Source organism: Mercenaria mercenaria, unplaced genomic scaffold (assembly GCF_021730395.1).
Source record: "Mercenaria mercenaria strain notata unplaced genomic scaffold, MADL_Memer_1 contig_1282, whole genome shotgun sequence".
Taxonomy (NCBI): Eukaryota; Metazoa; Mollusca; class Bivalvia; order Venerida; family Veneridae; genus Mercenaria; species Mercenaria mercenaria.
Window position 1 is genome coordinate 15,611 of NW_026459262.1, and position 27,925 is coordinate 43,535.

General features: G+C 33.6%; 1 long non-coding RNA gene across 1 annotated transcript; it reads right to left on the reverse strand.

Moving 5' to 3' along the window:
* Nucleotides 1-976: 976 nt before the first annotated feature.
* LOC128551588 (uncharacterized) lies at nt 977-17,876 on the reverse strand. Its single transcript, XR_008368840.1, has 4 exons — nt 17,648-17,876; nt 8,824-8,856; nt 5,916-5,959; nt 977-1,102 (listed from the first exon to the last, which is right to left on the reverse strand). It is a non-coding gene; the product is annotated as an uncharacterized LOC128551588 (long non-coding RNA).
* Between the last annotated feature and the right edge of the window lie 10,049 nt (nt 17,877-27,925).

The following is a 27,925-nucleotide window of genomic DNA, read 5'->3' on the forward strand; positions in this document are numbered from 1 at the left end:
ATATTTAATCATACACTAGCAGTTGGTCTAGACTGTTGGTATGTATCTATCTACATATACATTAAGTCGTCAGCTTAACCATACATGTGACTCCATCATAAAACAATACGTTTATGTATTAAGGAAAGTGCAAGGAACAGCGGAAGAGCCTGGTTCTTTTGCATGTCAGGCGTAAATTGCCAATATACTGAGCTTCTGTATGAACAGATAACACTAATTTAAGTTTTGAGGATCTGGGGCTCGAACTCACGAACGTTGGTTGTATTGTCAGTCCTCTTATCACTGAACCATATACAAATGTATCTTATTCCTTGTCTAAAGGGAAGTGTATCTGTGATGACACTGTTCAAATAATGCAAACTGTTTATCTTCTGTAAACATAATGATGCTTGTATTTTTGATACAACAAAATGTTATGTTTTGGTATGCAGACTGGAGACGTTTATATAATAGGGATATTATGACAGTACCTTGATCTGCAATGTTGTATCCGGCTCGAGTGGTTTTAGTACGGTCGAGATCCAATGATGTGTTCCGGTCAGGCAAGATCCACGAGAGCCGAATGCATCATTGCAGATCAAGGTACTGTTTAATAACCTTTTTTGTTATATACAAATACCAATATCTACTGTTACATCAGTCAAAATGAGGCTGAAAACTAGTTGTAAACGGCAAACTAACTGACGCAACTAAAATAAGTAGACCCACCATTGAATGATTTTTTCCGTATTCGATGGGAGTTTAACACAGTGTTTTGTAGTCATTAGTGAAATACAAGTTGTGTTTCCATCACAAAAGCCCTTAGTATATAATAAATAGGATTAATTGTTACACTTTATTCTAGATTTATTTTAATGTTGTTATTTGTATAGCTTGAACTAATAAACATTGCCTAACAGAATAAATACATGTAAGATATGCGACTACAGTCGTTAATTCAGATGTGTACATTATGACTACACATAAAACAAAAGTGTACTTTTGCCACAATTTTATTATTTGAAAGAGCTCTTTCCGTGTAACATAAAAGTCAATTTCAAGTCCATTTCACTTTTCCATTGTCCATGTGTCCTTGTGTCCGTTTTGTTTGCCTGTTAACAAACTGAAAATAAAAAATACATTACATTGGCGTATAATTGAAATATTTTGGCGCAAGGAATAGAGGCTTTAAAGCTTGTATTGATAACTCATGTATGTTTTGAAACCTCAAACTGTAGTTTTAAAGTTATTATATCAATTAAAAATACAAATAAGCTGTTAATAGGATAACAATAGAATTAGATACTCGCTGAAATGTTTGAAATTATTGACAACCTATTAACATATCAATATATTAAACGGTTTCTCTACATCGACGCGACAACAAGACATTAATATCGCGATATCGCATCGTATTTTCGTGCTGTCACATCATATTGTCATGATATCGCATCGTATTGTCGTGCTGTCGCTTCGTGTTATCTTGGTGTCGCGGTCGACTGTGCGACATTAATATAGCACAGTAGCAGTATAACAATTCAGCAGAAGTCAATGTTGTTGAAGTTTCTAAAGAAAGGAAAAATCAAGTGAGCTTTCAAAACAGAGATTGCTGAAAAAGACACACTGTATTTTGCCCCCTCGCCAGATATCATTTTTGCCTTATACAGCACATTAACATTTCAAATACCTAGATTTTATATGCTGTGTGTGTTTTTTAGCAATCTGGTCAATTTTAGAAACAGGTTTTAGAAACGAGTTACTTTGATATTTAGGCAACGATGGTTAATTATTTTACCAAACTTATTGTATAAAGTACATTTTTAAAATAACGATTTTAAGTATACTTTAGAACATTAAAGTCAGGGTTTTTTGTCTGTGTTTTCGCTTGCTTTACGGCAAAGGCCGAATCTGATTTAAATAACTTGATTTTATCATATTTTACCAACTTGAAAATTGCTTAAATAATATCCATACAAACTAACAAGTAACATAAAGCTAGGTCCAAAGGCACTGTAAATAAAATAACAGCGTATGGACCTGCGGCGATATCTACAAGACCCGTGTATGTACAATTTAATTTCAGACAGCACACGTATACAATTTTCTGAAGCGCAGAGGTAGAATTTTGTATTATAATTCATAATGAAACACCTCGAAACGAAAGTTTAATTAGCGTAGAATATAGAAGATTTAAAGATCTTTGACCTACAATCAAACTTTTTCTGTCCAAAAAGTCAGCGCAGTCAAATACCGTTTAAGACACTGAAAATAATTATCTGATTTCTGATCAAAACATAGCATCTAAGAAACTAAACTCATTTCATGACAACATAGCAAACAAGAGCCGTCCGTAAGAAAGGAAGCTAGACTTTTCTCAGCGCTTGACTCTGAATTAGAGCTTTGCCAGTAAAAACTTTATAAAACTTTAACCAAACAATTCTAAGTTTAAAGGCGTATGCTAGAATTCCCTGTAAATGAGATGGGCGAAAATTTTCCCAATAACAGAATTTCTTTAAACTTTGGATATTGAAGGACAATTATGTAAGTAACAAAAAAATGCAATAAAAATCATAGGTCACCGGATTCGAAAAAGAGTTATCTGCCCTTGAAAACGTCATTTTTGGGGGAAATTCCGTTTTTAAGGGCAGATAACTCTTTTTTGATACCGGTGACCTATGATTTTTATTGCTTTTTTTTTGTTTCTTAGATGATTGTCCTTCAATATCCAAAGTTTGAAGAAATTCTGTTATTGGGAAAATTTTCGCACCAAATTCTAGCATACGTCCTTAAAAGGGACATAACTCTGTCAAAATTCAAATAGAGTTATGGGGATTGTTTCTCCTTGTTTCTATTACTTTAATAGTAAATAACTATTTTAAGTTTTAAGTAAAAATGTTTGACTTTATCAAAAACATAAACCAACGGCAACGGCGAAGCCGACGCCGGTGCAAGTGCAATAGCTCGAAAAGTCGAGTTAAAAACAAAGGAAATGAGTGTAGCACTCTAGTGAATATGGAGCACCCCAGCATCAAAGCAATAGATGGTAATATCAACGCAACAAAGTTTCATTTCTTCAACGTCACAGAAAAATGCATAAACAAAATGGCAACCTGTGTTGATTCAAGCCTCCAAAAATAATTAAAGCAGATCAAACTAACCTTGCAGCACCAGTTGCTATTGAGCAAATTACAACATAGATAAAGGTCAATTTCAAAACAAGCTAAAACAATCCCAGGTTTGCCCCTATTTATGAAAAAGATAACCCTTTCATAGAAAAGGATTACAGACTAGTACCTGTTTCACCCACAATGTCCATTTATGAGAGAATAATTAGCGGCCATCTTATTGAATATTTTAGCAACATATTCCATCCATTCCCATCTGCTTTTAGGTCATCATATGGTTGTCAGACAACCTTACTACGTCTAGAAAATTCCTTGAGGAAACCATTTAAGGAGCAGGGCTAATGAACATGTCAAAAGCTTTTTTAGCTAAATTAAGAGCTTATGGATCTCTTAACACATTTTATTAACAGAAAATGCATGCCAACTGCTATTAAACTATCTTCCAAACAGTTTTGTAAAGGTTAAAGTAAATACCTTTACAAGTAAATTATTACGGGAGTATATAGAAAATAATGAAATTATATGTGAAAATGAGGTCAAACTTTTGGATGTAGAAGATGTAATTTTGATAACATTATGTTTTACTGATAACTTCAATGTATGAACAGTAGCCTTAACTGTTTACTTAGGCATAGAAGCAGGGAGGTGGGGGAGGCAAGCCCCACATTTCGTGTGTATATATGTTTCCTTCTTATTGATAAGAATATACAGATAATTCTATCCATAAAACTCACTAGAATTTTGTATTTGACTTTTAAAATAATCATTGATGAGCCACTTCCTACAAGGGTATAACACCCTTGTACAAATTCCTACGCAAAAAATATCTTCTTTTTTTTTCGAAGCTAATTTGGCAGAGTAACACACCGCTATCTTTTCAGTGTTAAAATCTTCTTAGAATTCAGGATTTGATATGCAAAATTTCAAACTTTTCCGGGAGGAGGACCCCTCACCTGCTCGTCGGCGTCGGTTTAAACTTTTGTTTAGGTCAATCTTTTCTTAAAAACAATAATAAATATAGCTTTGAAACTTTGCCCACTTGTCTATCATAATTAGGTGAGTATGTAGACAAAGAGCCGTCAGTCTAATATGCATTTTGTCTGAAGTATTGGAGCTAAATCTTTTAAACTTTGTACACTTGTTTATTATCATTAGATTTATTAGGAGGTGAAGAACCATAACTCTCTCTCTCTCTCTCTCTCTCTCTCTCTCTTGTCTTTTTCCAGTAGCTTTTGTTTTGTTTACGTTTATTTTTCCTGAATACTTGCTATAGCTTTGAAATTAAATATACATATATATTACTATATAATTTATTTGTCATCAATGAAGATGAGTAAGAAGGCCAAGAAGAAGCATAACTCTTTTCTTGCATATTGCCCAGGCACGCGATTGCACCCGACCATTTTATTGAAAACAAATCTTAAACAGAGAAACCAAAAGAAATGATATAACAATATCTATAAAGTTTAACTCTTCATGACAAAAAATCAGTTAAAATACAAGCTTTTCTTCTGATAACAAAAACACAAAACACGTGATGACAGAATATGTTTTCTTTGAAAACCGACATTTTGCATGACGGGGTCTCCACTCCCGCAGTCTCCCCAACCCTGGGCCCCAACTTCGAAAAAAAAAACTCGTATACCCTGGTTTATGTACATACATATTTGTAATACTGTCTATACACTATCAGATTAAAGGGTGTATCCAACCTTAAAAACGGCAAGCATATATTTTGGAAAGCCTACAAATCAGACCTGAGACAATTAAAAACAAAATTTCTGCTCGCTGCACTGCAAACCAGATATACGTAATTTTATATTAGGCTAAAGTCCAGGAGACCCACTAGCTCTTAGTTAATATATTTTGCTTCTTCTCTCTTTCTATACCAACCAAACTGCTTGTACCTTGCATTAGGTCTAAACAGTTAGCAATCATTAAAAAATATAAGCGAACTTTATCAGACATTTTTGCTTTAATTTACATTAGATAAACCACACTGGTGTCTACAGGATAGCTATTAACTATTAGGTCCATAGACGTGGACCTGTGCATGATTTTCGCGGGCATTCCGAAATGGGAGATTACATCTCCAAATATACATCAAAATGCACCAGAGCTACATTTACCATCCGAATCCCCCCTCCCAATTTAATGCCTTAACTTCCATTTCTGGCTGGCTATGCCCCTTACTGCTAATTTAAGTTTTAAGTATCAATCATATAGTTTGTATATATGTACATAAAGAGCAGACGTTTTATAACCATTATGCTTATAGAAGTACATGACAGTGCTCAAATTCAGGAACTATAATTTGATTCAAACTGCTTCTTATTTCAAGATTCAATTAAAGAGACTTGCATTTAGCTATTCTACTTATTAAAGTAATTAAATTACTCAAAACAAAACTTACTTCTTTATCACGCTTGTCGTTTATTGAATAACAAAAATATTCTTTTAAAAAAAAGTGAAATTATCTTTGGTTTACTCTGAAAAAAGAATATTCTGACCTTCAAGTAAAAAGTAAATCAAATGTTAGGTAGTAACACTTTTTATGCTCATCTCGACCACTTTTGAAATTCCATATCAACTTAGACATGGTAAGTTTTATTTATCTTTTAAATATGCATGTATTAGTGTACTACACAACCAAAAGCATTTGTACTATGTGGCTCTGTAAATACTTATATATTGTATGACCATTCATTTCAAACCGATTTTTCTGATTTCTCTTAAATAAACGCAAATGCAAACTGACAATTCATTTATGGCGCTGAGTATAACAAAACTAAAAAACATTGAACTGAATACCTGAATATTTCATCAGTATCTTCCTGGATAAAACACTTGTTTCCCTGAAATAAAAATATACATCAGATATAACTCGAATTATAGTAATTAACTATATGATATTTACAGTATTTCTACACTCTCTGCCGAAGTTATACGAGGATTAAGTCGACAATACTTTGCTTCGTCAAGACAAGAATTTTCAAGGCCAATATCAGAATCCTTCATTTGATTTTGATAATAAGTTCTGCCGAAAAGCGATACAACTTCTTGTTTGTTAAGACAAAACGCCCAATATCAGGATCCGTTCTTGACACAAAAACATGCCATTTTGTTTTTGTTCAAGTTTAATCAAAGATAAAGGGTACACCAAAATAACATGACTGGTATTATCTGATTACAAATACAGATGATGAATCATTAAGTAACACTTTGCAGTAACGTGTTTTCATCACAAGATGGTATAATTAATGGAAGAAAACTTTGGCGCTGTTTGAAAATAGGATTACTCTTGAATAATTGGAAAGAACTTTTGATGAATTCAAATTGCAATGGCTGGTGGGTTAAGTAAACGGGAGTTTCTGTATCATATGTCTCCTGCCTTGTGAAATAGAATCATGCATTGCGATTACTTGGTTGAGGACACATAGGCAATTAGAACTTTACTTTGGCCGGGTTGGCAGCGATGATTTATTCATATAGAATACACTTTTAAGGTTTAAAGGAGGCGCATTTTACATTGAAACGAAAATGTCTTTTCGTTCCTTTTTGTGATTCACATTGCAATTAAATAATGAAAGACGATGGAGCTTTTAAATAAATAGCCTAAAATTAAAATTAATAAAATACTATTAGTCATTAATGAGATGATTTTATACTGGCTTTACTATTTTGCAAATACAACAATAATTGACCAAAGACAACATATCTTAACGAAGTTGTTTCAGCGATGGCAATACAGAACACCATTGCATTAAGACTGACCTTAAATTGAGATCACCTCATGGTAGATATCAATTTCCATTTTAACAGGCTTGTTTTTCTTCTATATTCTAATGCGTGTGTGTGTGCGTGCTTGCGAGCGTGCATGCTTAGCGTTTTTTAAACATTTTTTCAGTCATTTAAACGATAGTGTCTACTGGAAGCAGTGAGCGCAATGCCCAACATTATAGTGCTGCCTCAATGGAACATCACGCTGTAGACACGTGACATGATACCGCACCCAATCACATTATTCTGACACCGGGCTGACCAGTCCTAGCAGCCAAGCGAGGACGCTACTAGTCCTATATTTAACGTTTTGGTATGATAAGGTCTGGGATTGAACCCACGACCTCCCGCACTCGAAGAGGGCGCTCTGCCACTAGGCTACCGAGGCGGTGAAGGAATAATGCATGTTTTTACGTTATCTGCAGACTGGTTGGTGCCAGCGACTGTTAGGACAAAGGCATGATATACTTTTATGGATTCTTCATATCGTATAACAAGGGCCAATTCATGTAAAAGCAACTCTAGCATAAAACTTACAAAAAGCTAAATTAAATGGGTGTTTTGCGATGATAGTTCGCTTCCCCTCAAATTTGTTTTAATTATGCGCTATTGGGCCAGAATACAGAATAATATTCCTCAACTTTACTGTTGAAATACCTTGAAAGTGACAAGAACAGGAGTTTTATACTAGACTGGTCTAAGACATGACTGTGTAATTATACGGGTACTTTTTGTCGGACTTTAAGACACAAATAAGGTTAAATGACTACTTTGCTGCTGTCATGGTAGAAGAAGACATTTAATATGCTGAACTAAACAGCCAGCCCGCCATTTACCATTTTGCTAACATCAATATTATTGAATGATATTTTTGAAATAAAGCATACACTTAGACCAACATGTTAACGTATTCATAAAAAGCTTCAAAATACAGAATCACGCAAATATATAATTCGTTCATACCACAGCCCAGTTTTAAAAAATAAAATTCGTGTTTTTCGAAACTGGTGAATGTCATTAAAAGAATACAGAGATGTAGATTTTGACTGTTTAAAAAATAAAATGCATAAATATGAAAGCCACATGATTTTGTGACTTGTGACTTTCAAAGATAGCTGTGGTCGTAAAATGAGTAAATTAATATGACGTCATTCTTGGAGTTTGAAGTTCTCCACAATGTACTGTTGTAAACATATGCTTATTTTCAGGAAAGTACTTTAAGAAAGATTTATGATACTGACAAAACATCAATTGGAGACTTGGCTCTTTTATTCAGTATATGTGCCCTTTATAAGCCGTCCGGATAACTACCTCATATGAAAGAATTTAATGTCCCTAAAGAGGTTTTGAACCCAGAGGGACGACGGACAAATGACGCGTAAGGATTCAAAATTATCGTGTCCCATGTCGTAAAATAAGGGAAATGTTTCTTTTGAACCTAATGATGCAAAATAAAACCAATGGGATACTTGCAGGAAGAACACTCATAAATAGCTCAAAATCAAAATACGATGTATTTACATATAAGTTTTCAGATATTTCCAGGGGGATCACCATGAGTGGGTCCTTGGGGCCCCGCAATCCCATTGTGTGTATAATTAAAACAAATTGCGCTGCGCCCCAGACCGGGGAGATCTTGTCAAAACACCTAATTAAGACCTCATTTTAGCGATTAGTGTCGGCATACAGAAAACTATGTATAATAGAAATATTTTTAAATAAATTTTAAACCAATTTAACATCCCAGCGATATGTCCATGTGGACCAACACAACTTCAAGTGCTAATTTTGGCATAGAAAAATACTATTTAATTTCTCAAATAATATTGTAAAAGTTTTAAGCAGGTTAATCAATATTGCATTTTTTACAAACCACATTTTACATTTCGCCATTTGTTTACATATACTATTAGAGATAAGATTTCTTGATTATTCTTACCGGGGTCTGGCTTTTCAACCACTGTTTTCTGATCTGAAAGAAAAGTATAATTACTTAAATCAGGTTTTTCAGTTGTCTACTGAAATATAAAAATACATTATATTTCGGCACATGAGAATGAAAATGCCCTTTTTCACATTTTGTGGCGTACATAAGCATCTAACTACATGCCATTCCTGTAAGATAGCCACGTTCATTCCAAAATACTATCATTTTGAAAAAAAAGGCAAAGGTAACATTTAGATTTGTGACCCGCCACTGCTTTTTGGTTAAAGGTCCTGTCTTCCAAACACGTTTGGTTAATGTGAAACATACACCTTTTTACCTGTGCAAGGTTAACTTTTTGTAAAAGATAATCAACAGTCCGTTTGGCACGCCCAACATAACTGAAACTGTGAAGAACATAATGCTGGTATACCAGGAAGCAGTTACACGAATAAAGCCAAGTTTTATTTAGAAAGAGTCTCTTTGGATTTATGTATTGCAATAGCTGGCACCCAGCTTGCAAATGCTATTGTAATTTAGGCGCTTTTATAATTTTATTAAAATCGGCTAATTATTGAGAACGTTTTCTGCCTTTAAAATAAAAAAGATCTCGTTTTTTATTCGCCTTATCTGATTGAGAAACAGTGTTATTTGGTATAAATATGTTGGTCTAATGTATTGGGTTTTAAAAGGTTTCATTCTGTAATTCCAGTTTTAATCTAGTCAGATTTGTTCACTTTGTATTTTTTCTTTCTAATGTCAAAAAATTAAGTCTTTTAAAGAACTGTTTACACCAAATAGGAAGTTACTTCTAAGTGAAGTCCAAAATGTAGTTCTATTTTGTTGATGAAATATGGTCATTTTTAGGCATATAAGGATGTGGCAGTTTCATTTTTAGCTTACTTTTATTTTTATTGTATTGAGAAAAGATCTAGACTAATTTGTAAATTTGCAGGTTTTAGTTTTATACATTGAGAAACTGTCTACACAGCCGAAATTTCTAAACAGCGAATTTCATGTGAGTGTTTTGTTTGTCTGAACAGATACTTTTCTTGTATGCACCATAACATCTCAATATTTTCTTAATTTTTTGGTAAGAAGACATGTTATACCAACTGGCTATGCATGGTTTTCATATCATCGAAATGCTCTTAATTACCAAAATGAGGTTTAAATATCTTATTGATTATATGAAATACAGAAGGAACGGAATTAGTATAATGTAACCTAGTTCAAATTACATTTTGTATTTATTGTTCACCGAAATAATGTTTTAATTTAAAAGGGTTTTCGGAAACATTTTGAAACTTTATGAATTACTTCAATTTATGATTTCTTCATCAGAAAATAAAATGTAGACAGACTGTAAACATAATTATAAACAAGTCAACGACGAGGGATTCGAAAACTGCAAAGATGAAAATCCTTTTGGCCGCTCAAACTATTTATATTACATTATCCTTATGAGTTTTTATATCAATTAAAACACGCTTCAGCCATATAATATATTCAATTCTAACACCTTACATAATATCTGTCGGCTACTTCAGAACGGCTGACTCAAGTTACGTCACCGTAAGCACTTTGCATCACCGTAAGCATGCACTGTTAAAAATGATCATGGTTTGTCATATTATAATTATCATTAATATATACTTTGATAATACACTAAGAATTGTGGCTGAATACTTTAAGCCTGTTATCACTAACCACACAGTGACTAAATTACCATGGACATATGTTATTATATGTAATGGTAACAATAAATAGATTTATAAAGAAATCAAACGTGCTTACTTTTTAGCCACTCGTTTTTATTATAAAAGCATATGGGACTACATTCATGTAAAATTACTTTATGAAACCCCGTTGAACTTTTAATTTAAACTGTACATCTATTCTGATTGTTTTATTTTTTAATGTGTATCGTTTAAAGTGGTTTTTTACATTTAAGTTAGTTTTAGGATGTTTTGATGTAGTTTTGGGTGTGTTTAGGTGTTAGGTGGATCCTACCGAAAATGCCCCATATTTCAGGGCCTTGTCATAAACTCTTTTGGAATTGATAATGATGCAGCCTAGTTTATTGCCCAAAGAGCGCAACTGCTTTTTCATAAAATCCCAATTTACAGAAAGTCAAGGGATAAGAAAACAAATAATCACGGGTTTAAATTGATAGATATTTGCAAGAACAATAACCTTGTTTTATGTAATGGTAGATGTGGCGCTGACAGCAATGTTGGCAAAATGACATTCAGAAATAGATCAGTTTAGATTATGTTCTGACTTCTTTAAAGGGATACAAGTTATTAAACGAATTTAGCATTGTTGACCTAGATACCTTACATTCTGATGGCCATTCATTACTGCACTGTGTATTAAATATTAAGCACGAAGTTAAGATTAAAAATGTGAAAAATAAAATTAGTGTACCAAAATGGGACAGTAGGCTAGCAGATAATTTTGTATGTAATATATCAGATACTAGTATAAATGAATTACTGGAGCAGATCGAAAATACATGTACTGATCAAGTTAATATTCAAGGAAAATTAGATAGCATTACAGAGCAGTTAAATAAGATTTACTTGAACAGTGCAAAAATTTCGTTTAAATCAACAAGACAAGGTGATATGTCTGTTTACAAAAATGGGACACCTTGGTATGGTTCAGAGAGCGAGAAAATACTACAATAAACATCGTAAAAAGTATAGTACATGTAAATATCCTTCAGAGGAAAATAGATTAATACTTAATAATGCATGCAAAAATTATAAGAAAATAATGAATAAATACATTAAGGTATAGGTCCATGGTTCGGAGAAAAAAGTTCGAACGTCATCAAATCATAGAAAGAAAGCATTGTTTTACATGAAAATTTAACAGCGTATAAAACATTTACATTATTCCACAAAACCATTGTCAAATTACTCATATATGTATTGAATTCCGGAAAGGGACTGCATGAAGGGGCCACACTTCTGGACAGTTCAGCGCCTTTAAAAACTCACCATTTTTTAAAAGCTGTTACATGCCTTCGTTTTGATGCATTTGCAACATCGTGCGAGTGTATAAACTTTACATAACTAGGTAAAACTTCGTTTTTGACATTTGTTTACATTTATTTCTTTACAAATGACATTCTTATTTAAAGGGGGACAACTCATTAAGAATATTTTAAGTATCCAACTCTGTGGGACAGAACTGTAAAATATGTATTGGACAGATAAGTTGTGTGTCAAGATGCTGTTCATTTTCTAAAAAAAATCTGTTGTTTTGTGATATACTGCTAAACCTTAATATATATATAAAAGAAATAAAAAATTAAAACTAAGAAAATTACAAAGTAGGTCTCCAAAAGATTATTGGAGGTATTTAAATAAAGTTCGAATTAATAAATCAGTAGAAACCCCATCTTTAAAGGCTTTGCATGACTACTTTAAACAAGCAAGTGAAAACGATAATCACGGTGATGATGATGACCTAGATGCGATTCGTAATATAGACTTAACAAATGATAGTTCTCTAAACTCTAATATAACTAGTGAAGAAATTAAAAAGTGCATTAAAGCCCTGAAAAATGGTAAAGCTGCAGAAATAGGTGGTATGATTAATGAATATATTAAATCTTCTGCCGATAAACTATTACCAGTGTATATTGCATTATTTAATCGTGTATTTGAAACTGGTGTATATCCTACGCAATGGTATAGAGGTATTATACTACCAATATTTAAAGATAAAGGGGATTCTTCATTACCGGAGAATTATAGGCCTATAACCCTACTTAGCTGTGTTAGTAAACTATTAACTTCTATCCTTAACAATAGGTTAAATAACTTTTTGGAAGATAATAAAGTAATTAAAGAAAATCAAGCCAGTTTCAGAAAGCATCACTCGACAATTGATTACATTTTTACCCTGAACTCGCTGATAGAAATTCTCAGAAAATCAAATAAAAAAGTATTCTGCTTGTTCATAGATTTCTCTGGGGCCTTTGACTCTGTCTGGAGAGTCGGGCTGTGGGGAAAACTTTTAGAAAATAACATAGACGGTAAATTTTTTAGAATTGTAAAAAACATCTACTTAAATATTAAGTCTTGTTTATCCAAAAATGGTGTAATGTCTGACTTTTTAGCTGTAATTGCGGAGTTCGTCAAGGAGAAAACTTATCTCCAGTTTTGTTCTCTCTATTTTTGAACGATTTAGAAAATTATTTAGAAGAAAAGAATAACAATGGAATCGAACTTGGAGATCCGTTTAACCAAATAGAAACCTATGTTAAAATATTACTTCTTCTCTATGCTGATGACACAGTTTTAATATCAGATGACCCAAATAAGCTGCAAAAATGTTTAAATGACTTTATACAGTACTGTGATTTAAGGAAACTTAAAGTAAACATCAGCAAAACAAAAGTTCTGATACTTGGTTCAAGAAACAATAGAAATTTTACTTTTCGGACCTCTAGAAATTGTTCAAACATACAAATATGGGAACATTCTTTTATAAATCTGGAAGTTCTTTAACCACTAGGAAACATTTGGCAGGACAGGCTAAAAAGGCATTACATTTACTTTATCGCAGAATTTATAACCTTAAGTTACCATTTTACTTGGTACTTAAACTTTTTGATCATACCATTATGCCAATTATGCTATACTCATCGGAAATTTGGGGATATGAAAGTTCAGAAATACTAGAAAAAATTCATCGTGAATTTTTAAGAAGGATACTATATTTCAGAAAAAGTACTCCGTTGTATATGTTGTACGCTGAAACCGGAAGATACCCTATCGATATAACTATTAAGAGTAGGATGATTGGTTATTGGAATCGACTTTAACGGGAAATCAAAATAAATTGTCATATAAAATCTATCAATATATGAGAAATAAACTTAATTTTGAACCAAATGGATCAATAAGATTAAAGACATTTTAAATGAAGTAGGAAGATATGATATCTGGCTACAGCAGGACACTTTACAAAATAACTCAATTCAATATTCAGTCAAAAAAAATCTTTTAGAACAAAATTCGCAAAATTGGCATTATTCACTTCTTAACACAAATAAAGGCAGGAATGATTTATTATTTAAAGAAACTATCCAACTCGAAGATTATTTTATTAAGCTTAACCGGAAGTATGGTTAGGACAGGTAATCACCATTTTCCCGTTTAAAATTGGTAGATGGGTTGATCAAGATTATGCCGAGCGCAAATGTTTAATCTGTCGCTCGAACGATGTAGCGGACGAACAGCACTATCTACTAAAATGCCCATTTTTTGATGATGATCGCAGAAAGTACATTAATCGATACTATTACAGTAGGCCGAATTCTGACAAATTTAGAGAATTATTAACTTGTACCAATGCAAGTCAGCTGAAGAAACTCAGCAAATTCATGTCAGTTTTGTTAAGGACAATTAAGCAACGCATTAAGTCTCTCCTTATTTTCGTTTTTTAAGAGATAATTATGTATACATAAAGTTATGTATAAATTTTCTTTTCCGATCATTACTACCTATGCACTGACTGTATATTATGTTATTGTTTCTTTTTTTTTTTAAATACAGTTAGATCTATGAATGTAAAATTTACCTTAGATTAATTCCCCTTCCACCTAATGTCCCTAGTTTACAGCGTAGTTTATTTTTAGACAAGCATTTGTAACTTTCTATTCTATCATTGTTCCCTTTTCTGCGAAATTCACGTGCTATTGATTGTATTAAAGTACACAGACGGTGACGCAATCACGGTCTGTTGCTCATCTCTATTTGTAAATGAGATTACCGATCCATCCACGCAGTCCATACCTATGTTCCGTTTCAAATATGTAATGGACATTTACAAATTTATTTATGATACAGTAGGGCATTTATCCCTTTCTCCCTTGCTCCACTAACAAAACAAATATGCTGTTAATCATTTATCAAAAGGTACCATGTCATGTGAAAATTTATTTACATGTGAACATTGTATATGTATACTCTTATGTTATGTTACATGTATCTAGATTTAATAAAGTGATTGTTATGTTATGTTATGTTATGTATGTTATGTTATGTTATGTTATGTTAAGTCGCTTTAAAGACATTCCATGAGAATATCATTAACACGTGTAGCTATGTGTTTTTAACTGTGTTAAAATTGTAACGGTCCGAATTTGGATATCTCGGACGCTTATTGAGATTAAAAAAATTACGCCCCCACTCCCCCCCCCCCCCCCCCCCCCCCCCCCCCCAGTATAATATACTTACCATTCTGTTATCGCTTAACTTATTTTCCCAGTAAACATAACATTTTAGCATTATAAGAACATTTTTTGAGAATAAGAGCTTACGTTAAAGTGAAAGTTTGAATACAGTAAAAAAAGACAAATGAAACGGAACGATTTTTTTCCTAAAGAAATTAAAATTGAATGAAATATAAACAACTAAATACAATATAACGTACTATTGAGTAATGACCATATATATAATAACGGATATTAGGGTAACATTAATGGATGTGGGTCGGTATTTTGAGTCTTCATCAACTTACGTATTTAGCACATTATGTCTTTACTGTAGAATCCGATCGTAGACAAAAAGCAGAACAGATTATTTTATAAAATTTTAATAACAGCCAGCCTCTACAATGCTCCAACCTGTGTATGAACTACAGCAGATAAAACCTGAAGTAATTTTGTTTAAGCATTGCGGAATGATAATTCTAACGTTTGATAGTAGAAGATGAAATTAGAATTAGGAAATTGGAGTTTTGTTAATATTTGTTTTAAAAGATATTACATAATGATAAATTTGGTTTTAAGTGTCAGTCCTTGTCATTAAGGCTTTGTGCTCTTAATCACTGAATACTGATTTCATGATTTTATTAATTTCTTGTGCAAAAAAAAAAATATATATATATATATATATATATAATACATATATAATATATATATATATATATATATATATATAATATATATATATATATATATATATATATATATATATATATAAGTAGATGGCATTTTTTTTTTTTTTTTTGATAAATGCAAAAGTACTTAGTTATTGAGTTATTGAAACGCGCCTATGTCGTAACTGAAGTGGACAGACTAGACGTTAATGCTGCGAATAATGATTTATCCTAGATATTATTTAAAGACAGAGAATTGGAATATTCTAAATAGAACAATGACTGACAAAATAAACTGTCCCCATATAGTAATGGCTGTTACTGCGTGAACATGCAATATTTACTTGAATTAGGAGTGAAACAGTCAAAACCTTTTCTACTGAACAGTATATAAAAAAAGTAAAAAAAAAACAGAAAAGAGTCATCCCATGAAATGTTAAAATGGTAGGTCAAAAAATTTCCAGTCATTGTTCGATTTATAAGTATTTCAACAACAACACGTATAAAATGTTTTGGGTCTGGTAATTTATCACATCAACGTTTCGGCTAACTCCTTCATTAGGATAATTCACATAAAAATATAAACAACGGACGTGAACGCCAAATGGCGGGAATACGTGAAGCTAAATATCAAAATGCAAATATGGAATAGTACCCAGAGTATATATATATATAAATGCAAAACTGCACATAATATTCATGAAATTAGTCTATTGTAAACATCAGTTTTCAATTTAATCCTTCCGGACTTCTTGTTTTTAGTTTATGGATCCGGAAAGTTTCTTTACAGAAACGGTCTTTTTTTTTCAGTTATTGTTCAGAAATCGTTTTAAATCTCGAGGTTCCTTTGGCCATGATCTTTGACCCACTGTCCCAAATGTAATAAACTCAAGCATTCTTCAGTTACTGATCGGAAATCATTTTCAGTCTCAAGACAACTGTAACCTAGACCTGTGACACACAAAATAATACAGGGCATCGTCATCTACTGGCCACAGGCAATCTACCTATAAAGTTTGGTTACTATAAGATGTGGAGGGGATAGCAGTTTATGTTTTGTTCATAACTTCTATTTCTAACATTATTACTTCTTGCAGTATAATACTACAAAATGTACATGTTTCGACAGGTCAAGGGAATATGGTAACGGTACCCCGTCCAAGTATGCGTGCGACACACTTTTTGTCCGGAGCATAACTCATAATCTAAGGGAAAGCAAGTGTGAAGAACCATAAATTAATCTTGCTTATTCTTTAGTTCACGTAAGGTTTTAGGATATTGAATAGTTGAATGTCCGTCGTCCGTCGTTCTTCGTCCGTCCGTCTTCCACAACTTCTTTAAAGGACATCTCCTCCTAAACCACCGGGTCAATTTCAGTTAAACTTTGCAGGAATGTTCCTTAGGTGGTCCAGTTAGATTCCTCTAGCCAAGCCATATTCATTCCTTTGACAGTGCAAACTCTTTGAGGCGACTTTATTTTGTGTCAAAGTTCAGATTTCGGTTGTTCAAAACTTTAACTGGCTGTTAAACTAATCGCAGGTTAAATTTTGCTTAACAATATCAGGCTGAGTAGGAAACACTAGTATAATGTTTTGAATAATTGATCAGTGGCAATCCTAATAACAAAATGAAATATACGTTCGACCTAGCCAATTTCTAATATATGTAAGACAAAATAAACTCGTATTTCTGTTTGTATAAGGTACTTTTTGCACATTTGACTTTTCTTTATGTATTTTAAGACGCCACTTTCTTAGCTGCACTTTAAATCAAATGAATTAAGTGTCTTACTTTGTGCTTATTTGTAGTCAGAGGCTTATGTTAAATTAAGCAACGACACATTTAGTTTTGATTTTTGTGCAGAATATGTGAAAGCAGATTTTGTTTAGTTTAAAAAGGGTTTAAAAATATTTTAAATACATGATGAAATTCTTACCTCCATTGCTGTTCGCTTTTTCGTCCTTTTGTTCCTGTTTTGCAGCTTTAGCGCTGACAACTTCCGGTGCGGTAATCACCATGGCAAACACAAGCATAACGACGAGAAGTGCGCTAACCTTCATTTTTGCGACGTTTTGTATCACCTACAACACAAACTGCTATGTCCACGTGAAAATAGACAAACTCAAATTGTAACTGTCAGAGTAAAGGCTGAATTTAATTTCTCTGGCTGAGTGACACCCTTATATAGCAACTGAAACCACGGAGGTTGCCATAAAGATTCTATCATAAACTTTTGAAAGATTCTGCAATAAACTTTTATGTCGTCTGTATCAACATTTTATGGCATATAATAAGTACTGTCATAACATTTTATAATGCTACAAAATATATGTAGGATACAATTTCATTATCTAGTTTCAGTATAGATTAAAACACACAGCTAAAATACAAAAAATGTTCAGTAACATATGACAGTTTGTTGTGACATTAGTAATGGGAAAGTATCGCTTAAAAAAATACAATGGGAGTTTTTAACGCACTCAGTCAATTTGGACAAGTATTTGTTGATGTGGTTTTGAAGTGTTCATTTTTGCCGAGTATTTGTGTCTGTTTTCTTTGATCCTTTCTTGAGATTCACTTTTACCGTGTCTTTTCTGTTTGTTATTTCATTTAACATGTTATATGAAATTTAAGCTTAGTTGAGATATACTAACATGTGCCATAGTTTCACGAACGCATATTTGAACAGCTCCTTTAAAAGGATCATGATCCAAGTGATGCTTAAACTCCTCAACATTCGCGAATAATATATCAGTCGTATTTTACTGCGAATAATCTGTATCAAACGAATACTTATGAAAAATGGGAACAGTTTTTCGACCTTCAGCTGTGATTTATGTAGCCGCCTTATTCTAATTGCGAAAATTTATACACAAGTTCATAAATACGTGCAAATCCATGAAAAGCAGGATATGGTCCCAGTTAAAATAATGCGTTTGCCCTTAACGAGGAAACAATGGTTAGAGCTAGATAAATTGGAATTTAGAGAGGGGATCTGAGGTTAAGAAGCCTCCTTATCACATAAAAGTGTCAATTTAAAGACAGAAAAAAACAGGCACCATGTCCAAGGGATGAATAAACAATAATAACTATTGAAGCGGGGGTATCGGAATCATCAAAGCCGAAATATTTTAGCCGAAAATTAAATAAAACACTTACACAACATACATGTCTTATTGAAAGATCTGAGATCGAAGTATATCAGCTCTGATTAAAAGTAATGGGAGATATTTTACGGCCGCAACGCAGCACAAACAACACTGCTGTGATCATAACAAAAGAAAATTGTGGAAAATTACAGGTCGCCCTTCTCCCAAAAGCAAAAATATAAAAAGTTTACAAAAAAATAAAACACTTAATGTTTGCCAATAAAACATTGTTTAGATCCTTTGTGTACTTTATTGTCATCATTGGAAAATGTTCATTTATTACTAAATCTTGTATATATGTCCAAATAAGTTGCACACCACGAGTATTTTCTAGCAGAGATGACTTCTCAACGAGAAAAAGTAAATGAATATTATAATATTATAGAATTGACCAGACGCCGGCTGTCAATCAAACCAATAAATCGATAAGCGATCAACCAATCAATGCGCTTGATTCGACGCACACCTCCAGACGGTGTTAATGTAAATATTACCCTCCGACATTGCGATCTCGACACCGATAAAAATAACTGATAAATTCCTTTTGAAAATGATTATATATATAAGTAAAACTTATTAGAAATGGTAAAAAGGTGTCAGTGGGGACTTTGCAAGTCCGATAGTCGCTTCCCAGAACCAAAACCTAAGTAAAGTTTTGAGAGGTATCTTCGCTGGATTAAGACTTGTGGACGTCCTCACAGACAATTGAAAGTGGATAAAATCGACGGAAACTACCACATATTTGTATATACAATGGTATTAATATATCTAGCTTTCACATAATTCACATTTGACCCGTGCGCCGTGCGATAAATTAGTCTAAATTTGGAATCGTAGGTGGCTACGAGCTACGGTGTATGTGTTCACATTAACATCGTGCCATATTTTTTTTTTTTTTTTTTTGCAATTTCAGTGCAGTTTTCTTGCAGTCACCGCAGGCTTCCAACGGAACTCTTACGTGCTGAAGATGACCAATATATATAACCATCTGAAAAATGTTATGCCATATAAAGGCCGCCGCACGGAAATGATGTGGCCGCGCGATGATTGCTCAATATCCATGCGATTTCATTCGGTAGTGCAGCAAGCAGGAACCTTGTGGCAGCTCTGCGAGTGCCGTGCGAAGGTCTCAGGTGTCTAGAATCTCCGTACGATTTCTTTTAGGCACTTTGTCCACGGAATATCGTGCGTTGGCTGCACGATCAGCGCATGGCCTCCTAACGATGCCTGTGCGGAGATTGTGCAATGCCACCTACGACATGACTACGGTCTACGGGCTTTCAATTAATTCAAATATGTATAACTTTTCGCTAAACAAAGTCGTAGAGGCTGCGGAGCCCGTACGAAAATCGCACATCCATACCCCCGCCCCCCCCCCCCCCCCCTACTGCCTCCGCAGTCACACAGAAAGGAGGATACGGGCAGTCTACTAGTTCTGCAGACACATCGTAGGCCAAAGATAAACTAGGCATTGTTGGTTTATTTCTCAGCCATAGCACTTCTTATTGGGCATTTACATAACGAGAAACTGTGAAGAGAAAGTGCCAAAATGTTCAAGTAGCAAAAATATGAACTAGAAGTGCTACATTATTCGTGCCCAAACTTTTCAGTTGCCTCGATCAACATGTACGTGGAAAGACAACGGTGATGTGAATTCTTTTTAGGTTGAGGGAGAAGGGCTATTTATACCTAAAATGTAAATGTATCATTATCCTTCAATGCACTTTTTCCAGTTTTGCACACGGGACATAAGTACTGATAGAGTACAAGTCGAGAAAATGCTAAGAAACTGAATGATAAACAAATATTTTTATAATAATAAAACCACGCATAAACTTGTCAGTGATTTATTAAAGAAGCAACACAAATTTTCAACAATAAATATCATCAGTAATTGTCGTCGTGTAGCCTTCTTCCGTCTTCTTTTGTTTTCTACATGCTTTCTCAACTTATTCCGTCCCCGAATGTCGGAAAATCCCAAAACTATCAATGTAAGACTCCTAACAGTACTTTCTCGAAATTCATCTAAATGTTTTAAAGACACATAATAAGACAGAAATTTCTTGCCAATCTCTTCAGAAATATCGCGTAAAGTAGCAGCAGCAGCCATTATCGATCTAAATGTCGGAGGTTTAGTATTTTGTGGTACCACGTGACCTGTAGGCGGAGCCTGGCGTCTGGTCAATTAGTATTAATCATAGAATTAAATATTCTGTAACATTCATACAATATAAAGTATTTATCGTATCTTATAACGATATACTGATTTTGAAAAGGAATTGAGATCAGTCAGAACTGGTTGTTTGGTTTAGATAACCTTAATTGAAATGAATATCTAATTTTCGTCCTATTCAAAGTGAACCCGGCTGTATATGTATGGCAGAAGATATATGTCTATGTTAAATTATGACTAAATTGTTGAAGAATCCTAGATTTCGCAATCTGTCTACCATCGTGATTTTATTTTAAGTTTTAATGATGCATAGTGGAATTATACAAATTGGTATCGTTTGTTACCCCTCGGGATTTGAAATCCTATCTCCTTGACGAAATAGAAAAACAAGAAGTATCTTTAGAAAAGACCGCGAAGTTACCATTTTTGAAATTGTCAAGAGATACGAAATAACAAAAACGGGACGAGTTGACTGTAAATCGTTTACGGGAGATCACTCCGTATCAGAGTGGCAAAAATGGAAGGTTTGCAGTCGAAATCGCCCGCAGTTTCATTACCGCGGGGATTTGAGTTTATGGGGTATGTTATTTCTATAGAGTCTTGCAATGGATGATACTCTCTCACTCCAAGAGAACTACGTTCCAACGTAAGTCAAGTCTCATCGATATCATGTGACATATCTCAACGACAATGTTACAGTGTCGCTCCGTATGACCTTGTTGATTCATTTATTATGTGCTATAAAGCATTGATTCTACGCTTATTATAACTGAAAAGATGAGGTTTTTTTTGTCGTTTTAATAGTTCGCCCTTTTCCTTTCCTTAAATTGAAAGGCATTCAAATATAAGCATTTATTTTAATCTCAGACAAATTTGCATTTTACTGTGTCCCTTTCTTAAAAAAAACAAAAAACAAAATAAACTTGCTTTTCAACAATCTCATTAAATCATGTTTTATTTCTTCCCTCCAATCTATATGTTCGCAGTGACTCGAGTATTTATACCTGATCATTTCGCTATTTACTAGGTCTGTTTAATCCCTTTGCTTTTTTAAAATTCACAATTAATTTAATTAATTTAATATTTTTATTTTACTGAAATCCCGTATAGCTTTACATTTTCCCCCTATTTCTTGTGAAAAGATTTTGTTTTGTTACAATAGATTCCTTTAAAAAAGATTTTCTTTAAAAGTTAATGTATGATCCGCTAGATCTATAATAGGATTTTGTATGAATTTTACAAAAATCATTAAAATTGGCATTGTATATTCTGTCCGCCCATAGTAAGTTATAACGTGAAAGGACTCCGAGGCCAAAAGTCGGCTGACTTCGAATCATTTGCCCTCTCAACTATGCGCTTGAAATTAAGCTTTGAGTATGGGATTTTCATGTAAGAAAGCCATCCAGTACGCCTGCAGTAGGTCGTTTGCTTTACCAAGATGTCCGTCCATATATAAAATAATGTTCAGTGGGGCACCTAGGGCCTTCCATCACCACGGACCTTAATATCTTTTATCAGAGTGACGTAAACGCTTCATTAAGGAGGTAGGTTACCTTGATATTTGTAAGTGCGCATGTCCAACCGGAAGCTAACGTGACGATTTACGACGACGTTTACGACAAACTAAATGTGTTTGTATATCCATTCTCCTGGAAAAAAATCTTGAACCTGCCTCCGATCTTATGTTTAATGGTTTAATAATGCAGAAATAATGAATGAATTGCCGCAGAAACGCTTCAAAACATTGTCGCCTTAAAATGACGTCATTGACGTCATGACGTTACGTGTCAGTTACCGCGCAAAATTAATAGCTTTTATTTTGAAAGTACGTTATTTTGTGCTTTTTCTTTATTTGAACTATTTTTAAACAGCCATTATTTGCTAAAATACTTTTTATTAGTCTTTCGCTCTGAAAAATGATCAATATTTTGCTTCTTTTATGTAATTATATTGAAATGTTATGCGGAATGTAAGAAAATGGATGATGGTAACTGATGTGATTGGGAATAAAGCTGGGTGAAAGGTAACTTATTACGGTCATTTACAAATAAATATTGGACAGTTTGATTTGTTATACCTATTCCCCAGTTTCCGTTGATAATTTGTTACTTAAATACTAAAACTAAGCTCCAAAATTGTTCAAATTTCAGTATAAAATCGTGGTGTCTTGAATTAAATTGATGTTACCATGGAAACGAAGCCCGTGACCTATATGTCTAATTGTAAAATTCAAAAGCGTTGACACTGGTCTATTTAAGGAACACAGCTTCGGCTTTTTTATTTTCATTTCAACAATATCCATGAGAATAATAGCAGCATGCAGAACGATTTTTCAATAAAAATGTTAGACGACGGGCACTGCTGTAAGTATTTGAAGCTGTGAAATTTGTTAAATTAACTGCGATTCATATGAAAATATTACTAACGTTAGAAATAAGATGTTTTAAAGCTACATTAACAAGAAAGATAATTTTATATAATATTTTTTTAGAAGAAATTACGGTAAAAAGCAACATATAAGCTATTTTAAACATCTCTGTTGCCATGGTTACTCTAAACTTTAAGAAAAACATAGTACCATGTAAAGTTCTTGGTATTTTGCTAATCATATTACCCAAATATTCCATGTTGGTCAATAACAGAATGGCACTGAAGCCATCGAAAAACCCGTTTTCATACATAATTGTTGAAAAATGAGAGAAAATGCGTTACCATGGAAACACGAGCCCCGCGACATATACATTTTAAGCTTATATTAGAAAGCTAACGTGCATACTAGTAAAATTATCAATTATGCAGACTTCTACGGATATCAATGAAACTAAAATACACTGAATAGTGTTAAATATCCGTATTTTCCTTCTTCTTTCAATATAAAATACCTTTGGAGGGTCATGTTCTTCAAACCTGGATAAAAACTGAACTTGAAGGGACAGAGACAAACGAAATTGAGATTGTAGCAGTTAAAACTTCATATTAGACGAAATACAAAAAAATGCTGCGGTTCAACTAATTTGAAATTACCCTTGTAACAAGGTAACCTACCTCCTTAATGTTACTAAATCGGCTCAAAATAGCTTTTACGTTCACACTTATTAAATAGTCCGTGTTCACGTAAGAACACATAATAACTGATACATGCGTACGCAGTTAATCAATATGTATAGATTATCCGGATCGTGAAGCATTACTTCCAGAGCTTTGCACAAAAATTAGCTATTTCGTAACAAATGTTTTTGTCATCATGTGCAGGCGTGTCACTAATTTTGTCCGCACATAATAATTATTATTACGTGCGAATGTATTAGGAACCTGAGACGTCATAACCCGAAACAAGGCGCAGGTGTCCTCAGGACGGATATTTCTATCCGATTCGTAAACACATGACTGAATTTTTTTTTTTTTTTTACTTTTTTTTTTTGTTGTTTTGCATATCGAGAAATATGTATTCATTCTTCCTAAAGTCGCGCAGTATTTCTGCTGTAGAAACGTGCATATTTCTCGATACAAATCTAATACAAATGTACCCTACAATTACATCTTCATTTTATGTTGCTTCGTTGCGTATGTGCTTCTAAAAGATCTGTTTGCAGACATAATTATAATTAAGGTGTGCGCATGCAGTAGTATAAGTCAACTCTTTGCCACCGCGTACATTTTGCTTTCATTTGGACTGATATATCTTAGGGGAAACCGTTAAATGGAAAACCGGATAGAAAATACTACACACTTTGAATAAAATCTGATTTTTAGTCACATTTAGACTTGCTGGTATATTTTACTCGAATAAAAGTAATGTGTTTAGCCGCAAGACTTCGATGAGTGTCAGTAACGCTTGCATGTGTCGGGTTTAGAGTTAGTAACATCATCGGTTAGAATGAGGAACATGATATTAGATAAATATTGCCTGTATATAATAAAGCAGTTGCAAAAATATATAACTAAGATTAAAACTGACATTGCCTTCAATCGACCATTAATTGTCTGTAAGTATTGTTTTTGAAAACATGTAGTATATTTTTTATTCTTGAAAATAGCAAAACACTTCTATTTTCTCAAGTAAACGACGACTGTTTTTAATATCTAAATGTTTTAATCAATTTATGCGATTACTTTTAAAACCTGAATACATGTTCATGCAAAGCCACAAGAAAATATAATCAAAATAATTATTATAAATGAAAATTATATAAGCCGCGGGATATTGAGCGATACCGTAACCAGACATCGTCGAGATATGTCACATGATATCGTTGAGACATGACTTACGTTGGAACATAGTTCTCCCGGAGTGTCTCTAACAATACAGCTCAGAGCACCTGCAAACCCCTTAAGAAAATATCCTCTATTCCATTTGGAAACCTTAGGAATTTTTCACCCACCAATCAAAATGTACAGTTCTAATCAGTTGTTAAATGACCTCCACCCCAGATATTTATATGAAGTAAATGTGAAATCGATACCGGCCTGCGGCTGGAATAATATGTAGGAGGAATTCTCATATCGCTGACTAATTGCATCAGGTATGTTTGCCTTGTTAAAAACAAGGTTGGAAAGAACGTTAAGTACATCTTGTTTAGTAATAATGAAGCTGTTCAATGGCTGAGGTAAACATTTACAATTCTATACATTTTCCTTAACTAATAATTTCACTATTTTCCAATATTGTCGCGGATACGGTGAATTACAGTCGCTTAATGTTAAGAAAAAACTTTTATTAGCAAGCTTGATTATATTATTTACTTTGTTTCTAAGCGATTTGTATCTAGTACAATCTGCAAGTTACCAGTAGATATAGCTTTGCGTCTTTGTCTATCGCGTCCGATTTTCTATATTATACCACGGTTTATCCTTCGGACGAATGGTTGCTATGCTTGTGTGTATACATGATATTCATAGTTGCCGTATTAATATCAGAAAGTGTTAAAAATGACAATTCAGTGCTTTGAATTTTTCGTTTAGTAAGTCAAAGTTAGCTCGTTTGTAATTCAAGACTCGTCTTTTTAACGGGGAATTGAGTTGTTACTTGATTTTGAGATATGCAAGAGTTCAAAAACGGTCACGTATTAATACACAAGAATATAATCACTCCAGAGAAGATGAGATTCAGGTCGGAGGTAATGGAGTCTGAGAGTAAGGGCTTACTTTAGTAGCTTCAGTTTTTACATTATTCATATTATTCACTAGTAATATATTTACGTAATTTGTTATTGTTTGGATTCAGTTGGTCTTCATTAATATCTCCTACTAATAAAATATTATTGCAAATATTTATCCGGGCCCAAATTTCAACAGTTGAGTATGGTGATCTGCAAACATAGCAGAGTAAGTACGTCTTAGTTTTAATTTTAATTTCAAGCCAGATTGAATCAGGTAAGATAACTCCCAACTCAAACATTCTTATTGAGTGAATACTAGACGATACGTAAACTGGAAGACCTCAAGTGTGCGCAGCATTGTTTTCACGGTGTATTTTTTCGAATCCATCTGGAAATAAGAGTTCGTGTTGAAGATCAAGGAACAGTTTACTTCCTGTAAAACAGAGAATATCATAATCGAGAACATTTGCTCTAATACATTCAAACAACACTGTGTTTATGAAGTCTCGATCAGTTTATACAATTACAGAACGCTTGGGTAGTACAATATATCATTTGCGTGTGTCACGGTATAGGACACTACTACACTATGTCGCAAGTGTTATAAAACCCTATTTTTTAATATAATAATCCGAGGCACCGATGTAACAGCCCAGTTTTTCCCCCAGTCAGTTCTTTCCCCGGGGAAAAACTGACTAGTCAATTCTTTCCCCCGGGTCAGAATGTTCATCTTGATAATATCTAAGTCAAGTTTGAAACTGGGTCATGTGCGGTTCAAAACTAGGTCAGTAGGTCTAAAAATAGGAACACCTTGTGACCTCTCTAGAGGCCATATTTTTCAATGGATCTTCATGAAAATTATTTAGAATGTTTATCTTGAAGATATCTAGGTCAGGTTTGAAACTTGGTTACGTGCCGTCAAAAACTAGGTCAGTAGGTCTAAAAATAGGAAAACCTTGTGACCTCTCTAGAGGCCATCCTTTTCAATGGATCTTCATGAAAGTTAGTCAGAATGTTCATCTTGATGATGTCTAGGTCAAGTTTAAAACTGGATTACGTGCCGTCAAAAACTAGGTCAGTAGGTCAAATAATAAATAAACATTGTGACCTCTCTTGAGGCCACATTTTTCATGGGATCTGTATTAAACTTGTTTATCTTGATGATATCTAGAATAAGTTTGAAACTGGGTCAACTGCGGTCAAAAACTAGGACAGTAGGTCTAAAAATAGAAAAACATTGTGACCTCTCTAGAGGCCATACTTTTGAATGGATCTTCATGAAAATTGGTCAGAATGTTTATCTTGATGATGTCTAGGTCAAGTTTAAAACTGGATTACGTGCCTCAAAAACTAGGTCAGTAGGTCAAATAATAAATAAACCTTGTGACCTCTCTTGAGGCCATATTTTTCATGGGATCTGTATTAAACTTGGTCCGAATGTTCATCTTGATGATATCTAGATTAAGTTTGAAACTGGGCAACTGTGGTCAAACACTAGGTCAGTAGGTTTAAAATAGGAAAACCTTTTGATCTCTCTAGAGGCCATATTTTTCATGAGATCTTCATGAAAATTGGTGAGAATGTTCACCTTGATGATATCTAGGTCAGCCTTCCCGCTTAGCTCAGTAGGGAGAACGTTGGTCTATGGATCACGGGGTCTCGAGTTCTCCGTGACGATTTGATGACAGACATTGTGTCTGAAATCATTCGTCCTCCATCTCCGATAATTCATGTTGGGAACTTGGCAGTTACTTGCGGAGAGCAGGTTTGTACTGGTAAATAATCCAGGAACA